Source organism: Pan paniscus, chromosome 9 (assembly GCF_029289425.2).
Source record: "Pan paniscus chromosome 9, NHGRI_mPanPan1-v2.0_pri, whole genome shotgun sequence".
In the NCBI taxonomy this organism is placed as follows: domain Eukaryota; kingdom Metazoa; phylum Chordata; class Mammalia; order Primates; family Hominidae; genus Pan; species Pan paniscus.
Genome location: NC_073258.2, coordinates 73,681,603 through 73,700,438, shown reverse-complemented (window position 1 = coordinate 73,700,438; position 18,836 = coordinate 73,681,603). Strand labels below are relative to the sequence as shown.

General features: G+C 54.9%; 1 protein-coding gene across 6 annotated transcripts in view; it reads left to right on the top strand.

Moving 5' to 3' along the window:
- Positions 1–296: 296 nt before the first annotated feature.
- Positions 297–18,836, top strand: part of ARAP1 (ArfGAP with RhoGAP domain, ankyrin repeat and PH domain 1) — a 67,800-nt gene continuing 49,260 nt past the window's right edge. For 4 of the 6 annotated variants that reach the window (XM_034933319.3, XM_034933318.3, XM_034933317.3 and 1 more), the window contains exon 1: positions 297–437. The gene's annotated coding sequence lies outside the window, so the exon portion shown is untranslated. Of the gene's footprint in view, positions 438–13,779; positions 13,818–18,836 lie in introns of those variants that run through there. The other 2 variants (XM_034933316.3, XM_034933314.3) reach the window with 2 other exon arrangements.

The following is an 18,836-nucleotide window of genomic DNA, read 5'->3' as shown; positions in this document are numbered from 1 at the left end:
TGTGGCCCTCTTGTGTGTGGGGTGTATGTCAGGGCAGACTCACCAGAAGAGGGGTGGCGAGAGCAGGGAGACTCAGGGAGAGGTGGACTCAGCGGGCGAGGTGGCGGGGGTTAGACCTGAGCCTCAGGAGACAGTCGGAAGACCCGCAAGCAGCTAGAGGGGCAGGAGAGAGACACAGACCGACGGGTCCGGCGGGCGGGCCAGGCCAACCAACTCCAGGACCGTGACTAGGCGGGGGGCGGGGCCGATGAGGGGGCGGGGCCCTGCCCTGCCCTGCCCCAGCCCCACCTTCCCCTCCCGGGGAGTCACGTGGGGCGGGCGGAAGCGCCCGGGGGGGTGGGCGCGCCCGGCCCCTTGCTGCGATTTGGCGGTGGCGGTGTAAGTCGGTGGCGGCGCCGGTACGCCTGGTCCCCGCGTGGAGTCTTTACTCAAAACAGGTCAGTGCGGCTGCCGGAGCCTCCCCGTCTGCAGGCCCCTCGCCACATTGGCCTGCAGTTTCCCCATTCTGCAGAAAGGAACGCCGAGGCCGCGCGCTGCTTCTGCTTCCCCGGGTCATCTTGTCTGTTTACCTTTTTGGGCGTGGTGGGGGGGTCGCCTCCTGAGGATAAGCCAGCGGGCCAGAGACGATAGGGAAGGGGGGTGAACCAGCGGGACCCGGGGCTTCCAGCCCGTAGCCCTTTGGCGTGAAGGGTCTCTGGAGTCAGCCGCCCTCGGGCGCCTTGGGGTTCCCATCTGTGAAGTGAAGGCTCCCACCTCGTTGGCCGCTGAGACCTTTACATTTCTGGAGATCTGTACGACCCTATGCCCTGGGCCTGGGGCTCCAGTGACCTTGGGCAGGCTACTTCCGGTCTCTGCATCTCAATTCCCCACCAGTAAATGGGGCATGGCTTCCCCAGAGCCCCTACCTGGCCCAGTTGCTGGTAAAAGAAAGTATGTGCTCAGGGAATGGGGTCACGCTGGGAGTGGGGTGGTTGGGCCTGGAGAGAGCAGGCTTAGGGTGCAGCCTGGGGGCAGGGGATGGGTGTTTGGTGCAGGGCCGGCGGGGAGGGGGGGAATCTGGCCAGAAGCCATCACGCTGTGGTTTCTGCTATATACCGTCCCTTCCCCCACATCCCATGTCCTGGGGAGCCTTCCCTGATCCCAGATAGGTGGGAGGGGGGTGCTTCAGGGCCAGACACCTGGGGGTACTCGGAAGGATTTGACTCTTTGGTGGGTCCCAGGGTCCCAGACTGAGGCACTCATGATACCTGTTCGCGGAGAGTCCCCAGAGGCCAGGCTGGGGGAGACCGCCCAGCAAGATCATCACAGGGTAGAAGGAGCCCAGCAGAGCCTTGAAGACAGGTGTGGACAGGTGCAGGCCCCAGGGGAGGGGATGACTGGAATGGGCTTGGCAGTTAAGTGGCAATTTACAAGGATAAGGACCCTCCAAAGGCGGGGGCGTAGCTTGTGCAAAGTCAGGAATTTGGATGGTGTGTCTGAGGAATGGCAGAAAGATGGGTGTGGCTGGCAGAGGTGTAGAGAGAACTCATCCTGTGTCCCATTCCTGGCTGGGGATTGTCAGGACCGGGCCTGGGGACCTTGCCTCCCCATTGGCTACTTGCATATTGGAGTAGTTTAGGAAGGGGGTGTCCCAGGCAGAGTACCGGTGACTGATGAGGTGGAGGGGGCAGAGGCCACCGGAGCCCTGATGGCCCCCAGGTTTTGTTTTGCATTCAAGCCTCCTACTCAACCCCAGCTTTATACCCCCACGACCTGGGCTCCAGCCATGCTTCACACATCCAGCCTCAGCTTTTTGTACAGATTGTTAATCCTCCTCCCAACCTTCTAGAAGCTTCCTCCCCATTCAAATCCCCAGGTCCTTTGGGACTTCAGGTTTCAGAGATGGGCTGCTGTTGCCCCTCCTTCCTGCCCAGCCTTCAGTCTTGTGTAATGGCACAGCTTAGGAAGGGTCTCCTTGGAGCTCTGTGGGGATGGGGCCTGCAGAGCCATGGGGATCACTGGGACCTGGGGCCCCGAGTCCTTGTGCAGCCACCAATCACTATGTGACTCTACAAGTCCCCAAATTCCTCAGAGCCTCCATTTCCCCATCTGCAGGATGGAGTGATCAGCCCTGGCCTCATGCCCCAAAGAGAGACGGTGCTGGGGCAATAGTCAGGCCTATCTGCTAAGATGCTGGGGCAATAGTCAGGCCTATCTGCTAAGTCCTGTCTCCAGCATTGAGAGTTTGAATGAAAGAAAGAGAGAACCCAGGGGAAGGGGTCAGTTTAGAGGGGTTGGGGGGGTGTCTGAAAGTATCGGGGGCTAGTGGTGGACCAGGCCTAGGGCATCGGCTGGAGGTGGGGAGTCCCTTCCATTTTCCGGAGCCCTCTCTCCTTCCCACCCAACTCTCCCTTGGCTGAGCTCAAAGCCACCCGCCACTGCCCAAACAAGTGGCCTCTGTTCCCAGGGGAGGGGGAGGGGAGGCAGGCCCTGGGCTCCAGGCCCGCCTGTCCAGCGCTGACCCTGGCCCCCCGCCCCTCACTCTGGGTCTTAACCCTTGGGGGCCTGGACTGGGCCCTGGGCTCCTTGAGGGCTGGTGATTCTTGTTCACCAGCTGTCCCCTCTACCCCGCTTCAGGCTCCCAAGGGTTCTGTCACATCAGGAGGGGATGCAGTAGGAAATGGGGAAGGAAGGAGGGAACAAGGGTGGGGGACAGGCTGGAGCAGATATGGCCATGGACACTTAGAGACCATTTGGCCTAAAAGCTTCTTTCACAGATGGGGAAACTGAGGCCAAGAGCTAGAGATGAGGGTAGGATCACACAGAGACCCCTGGTGGGGGTCAGGACAGGTTCTGTCTCCTAGTCTGGCCTCTCTGGGGGAAAGGGGAGAGAGGGAGAGGGAACATTTTTTTTTTTTTTTTGAGACGGAGTCTTGCTCTGTTGCCCAGGCTGGAGTGCAGTGGCACAATCTTGGCTCCACCTTCTGGGTTCATGCCATTCTCCTGCCTCAGCCTCCTGAGTAGCTGGGACTACAGGCACCCGCCACCACACCTGGCTAATTTTTGTATTTTTAGTAGAGACGGGGTTTCACCTTGTTAGCCAGGATGGTCTCAATCTCCTGACCTCGTGATATGCCCGCCTCGGCCTCCCAAACTGCTGGGGTTACAGGCGTGAGCCACCACTCCCGGCCGGGAGAGGGAACATTCTTTGTTGAGTACCTGCTGTGTGCTGGACACTGCACATTTGTCATCTAATGATTTACATAATTGCATAAGAGCATAAGACGAGCATCACCCTCCAATATCATAGTGGAAGTAACAGCCTTAGAGAAAGCTGAGTAATAACATCAGTGAGAATGAGGTCAGCAAACATGCCTATAGCACTGTTGTAAACAGTTTTATCCATATTAACCAATTCCACCCTGCCAATAACCCAAGAAATTAGGTGACATTCTACAGATAAGGAAACTGAGGCACAGAGAGGCTAAGTAACTTGCGTAAGAATACATTGGGAGGGTGGTAGAGAGACAGGGTCAGGACCCAGGTGTTCATTGCCTCCTTTGTCTGACTTCACTTTGATCTTACTCTTTGAGCACCTCCCAGGGCTGAGTGAGGTGCTTTCCCTGGGTGGTGACCGAGGCAGCCTTGAACAGTGTGTGACCCCAGCTAAGCTGACCCAGTCCCTGCTCTGGAGCAGAGTCCAGTCCCTCGGGCAGCTCTTCTCATTTCTTTCTCTGGTCTTGGGCAGGTTAGAGTCAGCACCCTCCACAGCCCTGTGCAGAGAGGTGTTATGTTTTAGAAAGGAGTTCTGTGCTAAGGGTGGCCACTCCAGGGTTCTGAACAGCATGAGGATTTGGTGGGTGGGGAGACATCCCCATCCAATGTGCATGCCCCACAAAACTCAGAGGCTGCCGCTGAATCAACCCCAGTGTCCCCAGCTCTGATCAGAGATAACATTTTTTCCACCTTCCCCTACCCCTGGCCAGGCCCCCAGACTGTATATGCATTCCAACCAGGGATCTGAGGAGGACAGTCCCACCTGGAGGCAGATGACCCCAGATGTGAAAGATGGTGGGGGGCAATGCATGGATTGTGTTCCACAGGGTCTTCCTGTGGAATGTCTCTTTTTCTCATCCTTGGGCCGTAGTACAGAGGGGAAGAGCCTGTCCCATAGTTAGGTCATCTGTCCTAGGCCACTGGGACAGTCAAAGAGTGGCTGGGAGGGGACGTGGAGTTAAGTGACCAGTTCAATAACAAATCATTTTTTTTTTTTTGAGATGGAGTCTTGCTCTGTAGCCCAGGCTCAAGTGCGGTGGCGTGATCTCGGCTCACTGCAACCTCCGCCTCCTGGGTTCAAGCGATTCTCCTGCCTCAGCCTCCCGAGTAGCTGGGATTACAGGCACGCGCCACCATACCCAGCTAATTTTTGTATTTTTAGTAGAGACGAGGTTTCACCATGTTGGCCAGGATGGTCTTGAACTCCTGACCTCGTGATCCGCCCGCCTTGGCCTCCCAAAGTGGTGGGATTACAGGTGTGAGCCACTGGGCCCAGCCAACAAATCATTATTTAATAGTAGTAATAATAGTAGCAGTAGCTATTGTTTCTTGGAAGCTGACTATGTGCCAGGCAGTGTGCTAAGCACTTTATATACTGAATTCATTTAATCCTCAAAATAGTCTTCTGAGGTAGGCACCATTCCCATTTTCCACATGAGGAAACTGAGCTCCCAAGAAGTTAAGTGATTTGTCCAAGATCATCCATTACATAGAATAGCTGGGAATCTACATTTCCATTGCTTCACAGTGAAAACCACAAGCACTGGGAGGCATTGCAGACAGAGGAGATCTAAACCCAGTCCTACCCTGGGAATGCCTAGTCAGTGATAGGCAGAGACTAGAGGGCCACCTGGTCAGGTGACATTGCTGGTGACCAACTGTGGATCTGGGGTGCCCTCAAGGGTACAGGGGTATCCTGCTTGTAGACTGGACTAATTGCCGTCAAATCCTGAGCCCCCGTGGCCCTGGCCCTGGGATAAGCGTCTTGTGGAGGTTTGGTTTCTGCTATTGTCCTATCCACCTTGGCTCTTGTTCATACAGTGGTTCTCCCAGACCCCATTTTGCTGATGAGACTAAGGCCAGTAGAAGGTGGTGATTTGCCTGCAGTCTCTCAGCCAAGGAAAGCAAGAGCAGGCCCTGGAACCCCGGCAGGGCGCTCTGAGGCCTGCATTCTACCTCTCTGCTTGAGGCCTGGTTGGGGCTTCCTGAAGTGTTGAGCTTCCTTCAGACCCTGCCCACACTGCCTTGTTACAAGGTCCAAGTCTTTTCTCCCTGACCAAACCAGGAACCTGATCCTGTTGGGATGCCGGGGCTTTGCTACAGCAGGGTGTCAGTAACTGAACAACCCTGGAAACATGGTTCTAGAGCCCAGAGACAGGGACCACCTATGGTCCAGTGTGTGGGGCTCAGGGTCAGAGGGGCCTAGAGGAAGATTAAGGCATCAGAGAGTCCTCCCTGAGGGGATGTGTTAAAATCTCCCTCCTGTCCTTATCCTCACTGTTGTGAGGGCAACGGTAAAGGCAAGAGGGTGGGAGAAGATCAGGAGGGCACTTCTCTATCCCCATTCTCAGGGCAGAACCAGGGGCCACACCTGGAATCTTGGCTGTCAGTGGCCCTGGGGGAGCTTGGGCTGGCCCTGCCTCCTTCTGGCCAGGCCAGTGCTGGGGTGGCTTAACCCCCGGGACAGAAGACCAGGAGCAAGGCTGAGCTGCCACTGCATTTCGGCTTTCCAGGTGCCAGGGTCTCCCCTGCCAGCTTTCCTACTGGCCCAGCGAGCACTGCCCCACCCTGGGTATCCCCCTCTCTCCTCCCCAACCCATAATGCATAGGGCAGGGGTCTGCCTGTAGTCAGGTGCAGAGTCAGGAACCCAGGGTCTGCCTCAGGCCTCTAGCTCAGTGAGAGACCTTTGGCTGGGCATTTATCTTTACTGTACTCAACTTCCCTGGAGCTTCAGGGAGGGGCAATAAGGAGCGACTCTGGGGATCCCCCAGGCTTACCAGCCCCCAGTTGTGAACAGGTCAGGACAGAAACCAACCAAATTGGGCAGGTGAGAGGGGGAGGGGGTTGGGGGGAGGGGGCTGTTCCACTCCTCTCCACTCCCTTCTCTTCACACTGAGCAGCTAGAATTTTAAGATTCTGAGTCTGAGATTCTAGGCTGGTGAGATTCGAGGATTTTAGGGTTTTATGTGCCTGTGAGTCCCAGCTTCTGAATTTCCGAAATTCTAGGTTCCGAGAGCCTAAAAAGCCTTGAGTTGGGCTGGGTCACCCCCAAGTTGAGGCTGAGGCATGTGCCGTGCTTCAGCCTGGTTGGTGCAGACGGCTGAGGCCTGGAGAGTTTCTCAGTGCTGGCTGGTGGGTCAGAGGCACAGCTGGTCTCCAGGTGCCGGGTGCTCCCTGCATCTACCACCCCCAGCACACACCCGGCTGTCTCCCCTTCAAGAAATCTGGGAACCCTGCAGACTAGGTGGTAGCAGAGGGGCACTCAGTTATCTTGGCAGTGGGGAGAGATGGGCCAGGCCCCCTCTGCATTCACGGGTTGTAGTGGGGCTGTTCCCGTGGACACTAGGGCGGGGTTGTGGAGAGGCTTGGGGAGGGCTGGTGGCTGGCTAATTCAAAGAGCAAGGTCAGGGTCACACTGCTGGCCATCAGGGCCAGTACGGGATGTGGCTCAGCAGACCCAGGTTAAGCCTTGAAGGGTCAGAGCCAGGCTCAGGAGCCTCTGCAGAAGGTGGTGGACAGAGATCAAGAGCCTGAGGGGAGGTATTGCTCTGCCTTAGGGTATAGAAGGCTGGGCTTGACTGAGGGACTTAGGAGCTACCATCCCTAGCTGTTTCCCGTGCTGTCTGGGCCTGTGGGCGCAGCAGCTGCACTCAAGAGGCTGCGGGTCAGGAGCAGCTCTGCCCCTCAGAGAAGCACAACCCAGCCAGGAGCCCAGCCAGGCAGTCGTCCAGGAGAAGAGCACTGACAGCCAAGATTCCAGGTGTGGCCCCTGGTCCTCTCCACCTTTGGGACATGACACAGGTGCCCTTTGGGACACAGGAGTGTCTCCTGGAAGATTGCCTGGCCAGGCTCCTGGCGGGGTCGTGCTTCCCAGCCCCAGCCTGCAGCACATCCCTCCAGTGGGTACTCCATGCGGGTATGGTCAGCATTCCTCATGGGTTGGGGTAGGAGGGGCCCAGTTCTGCACCCCTTGATGTGTGAGCTGGGCAAGGCTTTCACCCACTTGAAACTTGGTCTCTCGGGTGGCCAGGCATGGTGGCTCATGCCTGTAATCCCAGCACTTTGGGAGGCCGACGCGGGCGGATCACAAGGTCAGGAGATCAAGACGATCCTGGCTAACACGGTGAAACCCCGTCTCTACTAAAAATACAAAAAAAAAAAAAAAAAAATTAGCCGGACGTGGTGGCGGGCGCCTATAGTCCCAGCTACTCGGGAGGCTGAGGCAGGAGAATGGCGTGAACCCATGAGGCGGAGCTTGCAGTAAGCCGAGATTGAGCCACTGCACTCCAGCCTGGGCGACAGAGCGAGACTCCGTCTCAAAAAAAAAAAAAAAAAAAAAGAAAGAAACTTGGGCTGCTGTGTGGGTTTGCAGCTTAAATGCAAGTTTGTTCCCAGTGGCCACAGTGTGCCTGGTACGGAGAATGGGCCACCCCTTTCCACTCCAGGAGCAGAGTTGGAGACTGACACTTTTCCAGATGATAACAGAAAAGCTCTGGGGTAGCGGCTCCCGTGCTTGGTGAAGGGGCACCAGAGCCTTGGCTAAAGGCTTCCCTCCCCTGCTCTGCCTGGGGCTGCTCTCTTCCTTCTGTCTCTTTCTCGGCTCTAAAGATGGACATGCTAAGCCCAGGGAGTCTGAAGATCCAGGGGGTGTCTAGTGGTTCTGTTCCAGTTTCTGTTCCACGGACATGAACCAGGACACTCATTTGCCTCTACTGTCTGTGGCCTGAAAACCCACATTTCTCAGTGCAGAACTGGCTTAGCCCACTTGGAGGTATGTGGGGGACGGGGGAGGGAGGTTGCTCCAGTATCTCTAATGTTGCCTGAGGCCCCCTCCCCAGTTCTTCCAAGGAACAGGCTGCTGGAGATATCTGAGCTCAGGCTCGGGGGCCAAGGTCTGAGTCATGGTCCTGACTTGCCCGTGCGGCCTGGCTAGGTTCTTGCCCCTTCTGGGACTGGGACTTACTTTCATTTCTAGAAATGTGGAAGGTTGATTTGGTGGTTCCTAAGTGCCTAAGGAGCAGGTGGTTGGGTTGTGTGGTACTGGTCGAGAAGGCAGGGCTGGGTAGTAGAACTATAGTAGAACTATAACTGGGTGGGACTGGGTGGAATGGGAGGCACCTCGTACTGGGAGGCTGGAGGCTGGGTTCTGGCCACACTTTGGCCACTGATTTGCAGTGGCAAGTTGTCATTTGCCTGGCTCTCCATGTGTAAAATTGGGAAATGTTCATTCAGTCAACAGATATTCACTGTGTGCCACCTTTGGGACACAGGTATCCCTGGTCTTGCCTGGGAAAGCACCCAGCCAGGGTTGGGGGTAAGAGAGTATGTATGTGACAGACACAGTCACAGATGGTGACAGACACAGTCACAGATGGTGACATCTGGTGTGATCAGGGCTGTGACTGTGGGAGTCAGAGACTGCTTCCTCAAGCAGGTGGCACTTGAGCTTGCAGGGTGAGGTAGAGAAAGATGTTCTAGGCAAAGGGAACCGGGTAAGCAAAGGCTTGGTGGTGAAGCGCTGGTGTTGGAGCATGAGAGTGGAGGAAATGAGACCAGAGGGGAGGGGCAGGTGGCAGGAGCCAGTGGGTGGAAGCCCCTTGAGCCCCACTGGGTAATGGGGGGTCAGGCAAGGGGTAGGCAGGCAGGAGAGGTAGCCCCTGCCTGAGGGCTGGGGGTTGGTCTCAGAGACTCCTAGAAGTCTGGGGTGGTTCTGCCCTGGTCTGGGGAATGGTTGAGGGGGTCTGAGAGTCACACTTCCCCTGTGTGGGTGAGGGCATCCCCAGCAGTGTTTATGGGGCCGGTCCAGCAGGAAGTGCTGGGGCAGCCTCAGAGGTCAAAAGAAGGGACAGGCCTTGCCATGGAGGGTGCCGGGGAGCCTCAGAGTCAATCTCCAACTCCTAGACCTCCAGGCTGAACCTTGACACCTGCCTCCTCCAACTCTCCCTCGCTCTGCCCATCTCTCCAGGCAGCCCCTGTCCCAAGCCTCCTGAGCAGGGTGAGCTGGGGTCAGGCCCTGACTGAAGGCCTCCCAGTCCAGCCCTCTGCAGACCCTGCCCCTGGCCACCCTCTTCTTGCCTCCGTGTGTGTGTCCAGCCACAGCCGCTGTGGCGCAGGAGGCTCCCTGGGGAGGGATTTGAGGTGGGGGTTGGGGGTGGGGGCACTTCAGAAGGGTGGGCAGCAAAGGCTGAAAACACTGGAAGGTGCCACATATTGAGTGCCTGCTCAATATGCCTGCAAGCCAGGCCTTTGTAGATTTCCATTCATACATTTCACAAATATTATCGATTGAGCATTTTCTTGACGTTGTCCTAGCCATGGAATATACAACTGTGAATAAGACAAAGTCTGTGCCTCTCAGTTAAAGAGTCTGACTTTAACAAATATCCATATAAGGCAGTGTCCGGTAGTGATAAGTGGGATGCTGAAAAAGGAAACAGAGTAAGGAGATAGAGGCTAATGGGGTGCTTTTTAGGATAGAGTGGTCAGGGAAGAAAGGCCTTGCATTTGAGGAGGTGCCCGAATGGGTATGAGGAGTCATGGAGATGCCTGGGCAAGAACATTCCAGCCAGAAGGAGCTCGGGACCCAGCAGTTGAGTGGGGGCACACAGGGACAGGTTGCACAGGCCTGGCAGGCCGGCTGCTAGCTTTGGCTTTTACTCTGAGGGAGGTGGCAAGTCACTGGGGAGTGAGAACTGATCAGATTTGAGATCTGCTTCATCCCTCCCTCACAAGCCTGCAAGGTGGAGCTATCCTAATTCCATTACACAGATGAGGAAACTGAGGCTCAGAGAAGTTAGTTGAATTCCCAAATCCCACAGCAGGAGGAACCCCCTGCCTGCTGCCTGTCTGTCACAGTGTGCTCCATCACCAGAGCACCCTGCTGTCCTCCATGACTTCCTGTTGTCTGGACAGTAAGGACCGGGGTCTTAGCATGGCCTTCAAGGCCCTTCTCAGTCTGCACTCAGCCTCCCTCTCCCTCTATCACTTAACCTCCCCTTCTCCTCCCTGGGCCTTACCTGTCTTCACGCTGTCCCCTTGAGAGGACCCTTGATACAGATTCTGGCTCCTGAGTGACTGAGCCAGTTACTTAACCTCTCTGAGGCTGTTTCCTAATCTGTAACATGGCCTGAAGCCACCTGCTTGCTAGGTTGTTGGAAGGATTTTATGAGGCAATCCATGTGATATGTTTAGTGTGGTGCTGGGTAGACGGTAAGCACTGCATAAACACGACCTTTTGTTGCTGCAAGCAGGGGTGGCCGGATCAGGTGAGCAAGTTCCAGGGCTCCCTGTGGGCCTGCTGGAGAATCGAGAGGGAGACTGAGTCAGGGAGTCTTCCCTAGCTGTTGTCTGATTATAGTCAGGAGACTGAGGTCACACATCAAATTGGAGGCCAAAGCCTGTGGGGCTGGTCCCCCTGTCTCCCTCTTTCCCTTCTGACCCTAGTCCCGGCCCCACCCATGTGGTCACCCTCCCCAGCCAATACAGGCAGCTTCCCCTTTCACGTGCCAGCAGTAAGGGACCCCCTTATCTTCTGTCTTCTGCATTCCAGGGGCCATCTAGAGAGTAGGCAGGTCTGGGTCCCTGTTCCCCTGCACCCCTAGTTCTGGGGTACAGAGGAGCCCACCAAGTCCCTCCTCCTTGGTGGGCAGGAGCTTTAGGTTTCCAGTGAGCTCACAGAGGAGTCAGTTGGCGGCCTCCCCTTCCCTCTTGGGGCAGGGTGGGTGCTGGCCCTCGGCCCCCAGGGCACGTGGTGAGGGTCTGTATCTTGAGTGCTGGTGTCACTGGGTCTGTCCACTCCTGCTGCCTGTGATTCTGTGGTCAGCCCTGTGCACTCCCACCCTGCTGCGGTCAGCCCTGTCTCTTCCTGTTTCTGCCTCATTTATGGTGTTCGGAGTCCCCCTCCTGCTCCCGCTGGGGGCAGCGGTCACAGGAGGATCTTCCTGGAGTCATCCTGTGACCCCTCAGGCTGCCCCTTGCCCTCTGTGGGAGGAGTTGCCACAGGAAGTCCCCAGCCTCTGTAGAGTGTGTCTGTGCCTGAGGGCCAGGGAGCCAGGCCAGAGCCCTGTCTTGCTGGTGGTGGGAGCGCCCCAGGTCTCTGTAGGTGTGGGGCTGGTTGAGTCACCTTTCTAAGTGGGAAGGGCCTGAGCTAGGCCGAGGGTGAGGACTGGGAGAGTGGGGAGGGTCCTGGGGTGAGGCTGTGGAGGGTTGGGGTCAGGAGCTATGCCATGTATTAGATGAGCCCGGTGGGCTAGAGTATGTCCTGGTTGCAGGGGGCAGAGGCAGGAGGCAGCGGTGAGGGCCCAGAAGTCCAGGCAAGCTGAGGGGCCTGGGTCGAATGGGGGCAGTGTGGATGCAGGGCAGGGGTGTGCCCAAAACATGGTAAACAGGAAGGAGTTGGGGGAAGCGGCAGTGGTCCCCAGACCCATTAGGGGTCGGGGGTATGTGGTGGGGCCAGAGGGGCATAGTATGTGATAGGCTTTTTGACAAAGCCTAAAACCAAACCATTTAACTTTCAGCTTCATTTATTTGCAAGAGAGGCATGTTAGACATTCCTGAGTCATCCCACACCTCCTTCCCTACCTGACCCTCTTTTGGGTTGGGGCTTGGACATGAGGGGCCCCTGGGTGAGGCTTAAGGTGTGGTAGGTGAGAGTCAGGGCCAGGGTGGGGTCTGATGGTGTCTTGAGGACAAACCTCGGGGACCCTGGCATCTCGAGTTTATTAATGAGCCTCAGTCCATTTCCCATGTGAAAGTCTGAGGGCTGCGCTCTGTGCTGCTGGCCACCAGTGCCTGGGAGGGAGACCTTATTTGATTAGCTTTGTCTTAGATCCTTGGGAGGGTAAGTCGGGGGCAGGGAGGGGGCTTTGGGTGTCAGTCTCTTATTTTCCATCCAGATGGCCTATATATATATATATATATATATATATATAATAGTTCTGTTAGTAATCTATGCATGTTATACTTAAATGATAAAGCTACTTTATAATGATAGTTTTGGGGAGCAAACTGGAACAAACTCAATTGTAATGACTTAAAACATGTTTATCATTTTTTTCTAATTATAAAAGTGATAATTGTGAAAACTTGAAACAGTGCAGACATGAAGGTTGTAGAAAGTGAAAGTCTTTCAAGATTGGGGTTGGAGTTAGCGTGAGGCCTGAAAGTGGGGTCAGCAATGCCTACTGTCCCTTAGTCTTTCATGTCCCTAAGTCATTAATAAAACTGTGGTTTAGCATTTTATTAGGGTGATGCTGGTAGGGTTGCTGCAGGAAGGTTGTTAAAAGGTCCTGCCTCCCACCAGGTCCACTGTGTGTGGGTGTGCATGTTGTGCACTGCTCAAAGGTGCCTGGCAGGTGTAGGGAAGTGAGGGCCAGAAGAAGGAGGACTGAAACCCAGCCTGTCCTCTTCTTGCTCAGCTGCTTCCCTTGGTGTGGGGCTCCTGGAAGAAGAGGAATCTTTTTCTTATTTGCCTAAAGGCCCCACCTGGGTTGGAGACAGCTCTTCTCCCCCTGCTCCCCACAGTCCCCAAAGGGAGCTGGTGAGTTCATTGTATGATGGGAGTGTGCCATGCCAGGGCATTCCAGGGGAGGTCCAGAATGCCGTGAAGTCAGGTCTGCAGTGGGACATGGCTGGAGGTAGGCTGTGGTAGTCATTGGTGTCTGGGGTAACCGAGAACCTCAGGATGTGGAGGGAGTCTAGCCCAGAGCCTGGCTACAAGCCTAGCACCCAGGGTCAGGACTAGCCAAGACCTTAGGGCTAGGGACAGGAAGTGACTACCTGACGACAGAGGAGTGAGCAGAAGAGCACACTGGCCTCCAGTACACATGCGGTGGCGTGTCATGGTCATCTGGGTGCCAGGCTCTAGGAGGCAGGGAGTGACAGCTCTACTTTGTGGAGGGGAAACTGAGGCTCAGAACGTGATGTGACTTGCCCCAGGCTTCAGACAAGAAATGGTGGAGCCAGGACTGGAACCAGACTTGCCTTGCATACTGGGTGGGGAGGGGGCCCAGGCCTGGAGCCGAGGGACATTGCTGATAGACCCCCAACTCCCCACCAGCTAGCTGAGGCAGCTCTTCATTCCCCAGGCTCTGGGGTCCCACTCAGTCCTCACTGCCCTGAGGGGCTGCTCCCCATCAGCCACCAGCACTCCGGAGACCCCAGAAGACAGGCCACACCACACATGGGCCAGGACAGGAATCTCCTGGTGCCAGGGAGAGTTATAGGGCAGAGATGCGGCCTGGGGTAGGACAGGAGACCCCAGTGTGCCTTCCTGGGACTGTTATGTGGTGGCCACCAGTCCCCGAGAGATGGAAAATAGGCTGCTTGGCCCAGGGATCGGTCAGCTGCCCACTCGAAGGCTGTACCTGCTGCCTTTCCTGGCAGGGCTGGAGGGAGGTGGCTTCTGCAGAGGCGTGGGGGCCACTTCTGCACCCTCTGGGCTGGGAACCCAGCCCCCACTAGTTCCTCATATCTACGGAAGTGCCTCTAACACTCTTGCCTGAGTGAGCGGAGCCTGGAGAAGGCCCAGGAGGGCAGCAGACCGAAGAGGCCTTATGCAGAGGTATCACCTGGTGACTGGGCCGGGGAGGGGGCCAAGGGTGGGGTATTGGGCTGTGGGGTTGTTGCACACAGTTGAATTGCTGGTAGGAGCTGTGTGTGGTGGGAAAGGGCAGATCTGAGGTGTGGCCATTGGGTGGGGTGGTAGGTGTGTGTGGCCCTGGGAGATGTGTGGCCCTTGAGGTAGTGTGAGGTGTGCATTTGTGGTACCAGTGGGGTGTGGTTGGTAGACCCAGGCCTGGCCAGAGCTGGCTGTGTATGTTCTTGGTTCCTGTTGGGGAGCTCCGAGGAGTTTCCTGAGGTCTGGATGCTGGGGTCGCTGCCCCGCCTGCCTGTGCTGGGACAGCTGGGCCCAGGGTAGTGGATGAGGCTGTATAAGGGAGGTGGTGGTGGACAAGCTGAGGCCTCAGTTAGGACCCCTAGCCTGCCTTCCTCCCCTCCTTGCTCCCCATAGGGCTAGGTCTTTCCTTGAACCCAGGGCAGAGGCCTGTGCGGAGGGGAGCTGAGGATGCAATCAGGGGAGGCGGCCTGGCCAAGAGGACTCCAGAGCTGGGTGTGGAAAGGGTTAGGACCTTTAAGGCTGCCCTGATCCAGGGCTGACTCATGCAAATCAGAATGCAAAACAGGCTCAGGGAGGCCTCAAGAGAGGGCCACACCCACACGGTCAGAAGACTATGCAGGTGATGGAGGGCCAGCCATTGAGCCTTTCTCTCTAAACATCTTCTGTTCCCACCCCACTGACATCTCCTGTCGCGAAATTCACCAGGTCCTTTTCTGTCCCTGGGCTTTGCACACCCAGTCCCCTTTGCCTGGAATGGCCTCCACCTGGCCACCTCCTACTTATCCTTCAAGGCCCAAGTCAGGGGTTCCTTCTAGAAGCCTCCCTTACTTCACCAGACAGAAGCAGTCACGTCCTCTGAAGGCCCCGTGAGCTCTAGCAGGTGACCTGGTGAGTTTCTACCTCACACAGCTTCCATGACATTGACATGGAGAAGAATCACAGGCCTTAGGGTTGTTATAAGAACAAATGAGGGACTGGGTGCGGTGGCTCACGCCTGTACTCCCAGCACTTTGGGAGGCCAAGAGGGGAAGCTCGCATGAACTCAGGAGTTCGAGACCAGCCTGGGCAACGTGGCAAAACCCCATCTCTACAAAAAGTACAAATATTAGCCAGGCATGGTGCATGCCCCTGTAGTCCCAGCTACTCTGGCGAGGCTGAGGTAGGAGGATCACTTGAGCCCAGGAGGCTGAGGTTGCAGTGAGCTGAGATCACACCACTGCACTCCAGCCTGGGTGACAGAGTGACCCTGTTTCAAAAAAAAAAAAAAAAAGAACAAATGAGATGAAGAAAATCTAGCAGGGGCTGGGCACATGGTTGCCCAATGGTGTGCATTTAGGGAAAGAAGGAAGCTGGAGGGTGCCTGTCTTTGGCTAAGGCTCTGGGTCATCTTCTTGCTGGGCCGGTGAAACAGGTCACTAGTCAGTAGTGGGTAGAGATATTACCATGGAGTTGCTGGGCTGGGACAGAGAAAGGGTGATGAGATTTTAACTCTGACCTTGGGGTTGAAATGGTAGGTAGAGGACAGAAGGGCAAAAGTTTTGGTTCCAGCAAGAAGGACTCAAGCCAGATGTGAAGAAGGACTGGCTGACAAGGATTAGAGATTCCAGGCGACCCTTACCTCTGGACTGGGACTGAGTGCACCTGTGAGCCCAGCCAGGTCCTGGGCACCACTGTGGACAGCAGAGGAGATAAGAAGGGGTATGGACTCTCAGGATACTCCAGGATACATGGGGGATTGGGTGGAGGTGGACCCCCACAAAACAAGCAACCAAAGAGAGAGCAGAAGCAGTGCCGAGATATGGGGCTCAGCCTCATAGGACTAGGAGCTTGAGGGGGCAGTCAGGGCAGACTTTTTGGAGGAGCCGGCCTGGAGCCACCTGAAGATGGGAGGATGTGGTTTACTCACTCATTGTCAGCAGACAACTTTGGGGGCTCCCTGTTTGCCAGGCCAGTGCCTACTGTGAGAAGTGACATGGAGGAAGTCATGGACAGGGCCAGCCCAGCCTGGCTGGGGGTTGGGGTATGTCACTGACAACTTGAGCAAGTCACTTCCTCCCTGTGGGTGTTTGTTTCTTCGTCTGTAAACGTCAGAGCTGGATGAAGTTGAATGACAGACCAAGGAGTGCTCGAAGGCACTGGGAACCGTGGAAAGGCTTTGAGTGGGGGTGGGACGGTAGTTGGCACAGTGGAGAGACGCTGGAGGGACATGAGAGAGAAGGAGAGGCAGGATGGGGGTATGGGGGTGCTGAAGCCTGATTGGGCCATTGGGGTGGAGAGGAGGGAAACCCCTCAGCTCTTGGCTGTGCTGTCGCAACAGGATGACACTCCCTTCTGCCAGGTCCCTGCCTTCCTGAGGATGAGGACTCAGTGATGTGTCATAGCAGCTGAGGGGCTTAAACCTCCAAACTAGGGCTTGGATTAGGGTAGAGCAAGTGAGGCACTTGCCTCTGTTGCAGAATTTGAGGGGGTACCAAAAAGCTCAGTAATTAGCTGGGTTTGGTCATGAGATCCTGTGGTCCCTGCTACTAGGGAGGGGGAGGTGGGAGGATCACTTGAGCCCAGGAGGTTGAGGCTGCAGTGAGCCATGATCATGCCACTGCACTCCAGCCTGGGCAACAAAGCGAGACCTTCCCTGTCTCAAAAAAAAAACAAAAGATAACTAAAATGTAAAAGCAATAACTATTTATTTTAAAAAGGTCAGTATTCAAGGTATATAATATTTAATGCCATTTAAAAAATAAAAATTAATGCCAAAAATCCATGATGAGCAAAATATAAAACATTAACATTTTAAATTAAGAGAGGAACAGTACTGATGATTCTGTCTTTGCCTCAGGCTGCAGTGTGGCTTAGCAGGGCACTGCTCTGAACTTCTTTTTTCAATTTACTGCTTTCTCCAGGAAGCCTTCCCTTACCTCAGCCTGGTTGAGGGCCCCCTGGGCTGTTTTCACTGGCTGATGGTATCTGATCCCTTCCAGCCTGAGGTTCCTGGAGGGCCAGTCCAATTCTGAGGTCTGGTTCATGCTTCCAGTGCCTTGAACAGGGCTGTTCCAAAGAGGTGTCAGTGCCGAGTCACCATGTCTTTGATGTTAGCCAGATGCCCTTAGTGCAGGAATAGGAACTTGAGAGAGGCCCAGTAGGGAGCCAGGCTTTTCTCAGGGAGATAAGTAGTTTCCTGTTTCCCAGACCTGGTCATTCCAGTGGGGTGGCTGGGACCATCATCTGTCAATCTGTGTTAAATGCTTAGTACAGTGCCTGGCCTGTATATAGCAGGTGCTCAGTTTTTGCTTTTGTTTTTGAGCTGGAGTCTCACTCTGTCGCCCAGGCTGGAGTGCAATGGCACGATCTCAGCTCACTGCAACCTCTGCCTTTCAGGTTCAAGCAATTCTCCTGCCTCAGCCTCCCGAGTAGCTGGGATTACAGGCACCCGCCACCATGCCCAGCTAATTTTTTGTATTTTTAGTAGAGACAGTCAGGCTGGTCTCGAACTCCTGACCTCAAGTGATCCACCCGCCTTGGCCTCCCAAAGTGCTGGGGTTACAGTCATGAGCCACTGCGCCCGGCCCTCAGTTTGTGTTTTGAGAGGCCGTGAAGAGTGGTTAAAAGTGGATGGCCAAAGGCTGGTGGCTCACGCCTGTAATCCCAGCACTTTGGGAGGCAGAGGCAGGTAGATCACTTGAGCCCAGGAGCTCAAGACCAGCCTGGGCAACATGGCAAAACCCCATCTCTACAAAAAAATGGAAAAATTAGCTGGGCGTGGTGGCGCAAGCCTGTAGCCCCAGGTACCTGGGAGGCTGACGTGGGATAATTGCTTGGGCCCAAGAGGCAGAGGTTGCGGTGAGCAGAGATTGTGACACTGCACTCCAGCCTGGGTGACAGAGCGAGACCCTGTCTAAAAAAAAAGTTGAGAGCTACAGTCTCCAGTATGAATAGAGTGTAAGCCACAATGCAATTTAAACTGTCCAAGTGAAATTAATGTTAATAATATATTTCATCATGTAAACAATAGGGAAAATTATTGAGATATTTTGCATTCTTTTTTTTTTTTTTTTTTGTGCTCAGTCTTCAAAATCCACTGTGTTCAAAATCTAGCACATCATATTCCAGGGACCACATTTCAAATGTCCAACAGCCATGTGTGGCTACTGCTGGCTGCTATTGGACAGCACAGGGCTAGACTATATTCATACTGCCTCCTTCTTAGGTGTGTGGCTTTGGAAAGTTGTTTAACCTCCCTTTATCTCAGTTTCTTCACCTTAAAACAGGGATAGCAATCATATGTATCTCCTGGGGCTGCTGTGAGGCTTTAATGAGTTAATATAAAGTACTTGGATACCTGGCATGCAGTAAGCACTGTTTATGTGGTCTCTTTTTCTTGTTTCAAATTGTCGTTTGAGTAGCACTGCCATTTTTGCCAATGCTTTCATTTGAAGTGCTAGCTACTTAAAGGTTGTTTTTTAAGTACTGACTTTTGGGCTGGGTGCAGTGGCTTATGCCTATAATCTTAAGCACTTTGGGAGGTCAAAGTGGGAGGATTGCTTGAGGCCAAGAGTTTGAGACTAGCCTGGGCAACATAACGAGACCGTCTTTACAAAAAATAACAAAATTAGCTGGGCACAGTGGCGTGCACTTGTAGTTCCAGCTACTCAGGAGGCTGAGGCAGGAAGATTGCTTGAGCCTGGGAGTTGGAAGTTGCAGTAAGCTATGATTGCACTACTACACTCCAGCCTGGGCAACAGAGCAAGACCCTGTCTCAAAAATAAAATAAGGCAAGGTGTGGTGGCTCACACCTGTAATTCTAGCAACTGGGGGGGCTGAGGTGGGTGGATCACTTGAGGTCAGGAGTTCGAGACCAGCCTGGCCAACATGGCAAAACCACGTCTCTACTAAAAATACAAAAATTAGCTGGGCATGGTGATACGCACCTGTAGTCCCAGCTACTCGGGAGGCTGAGACAAGAGA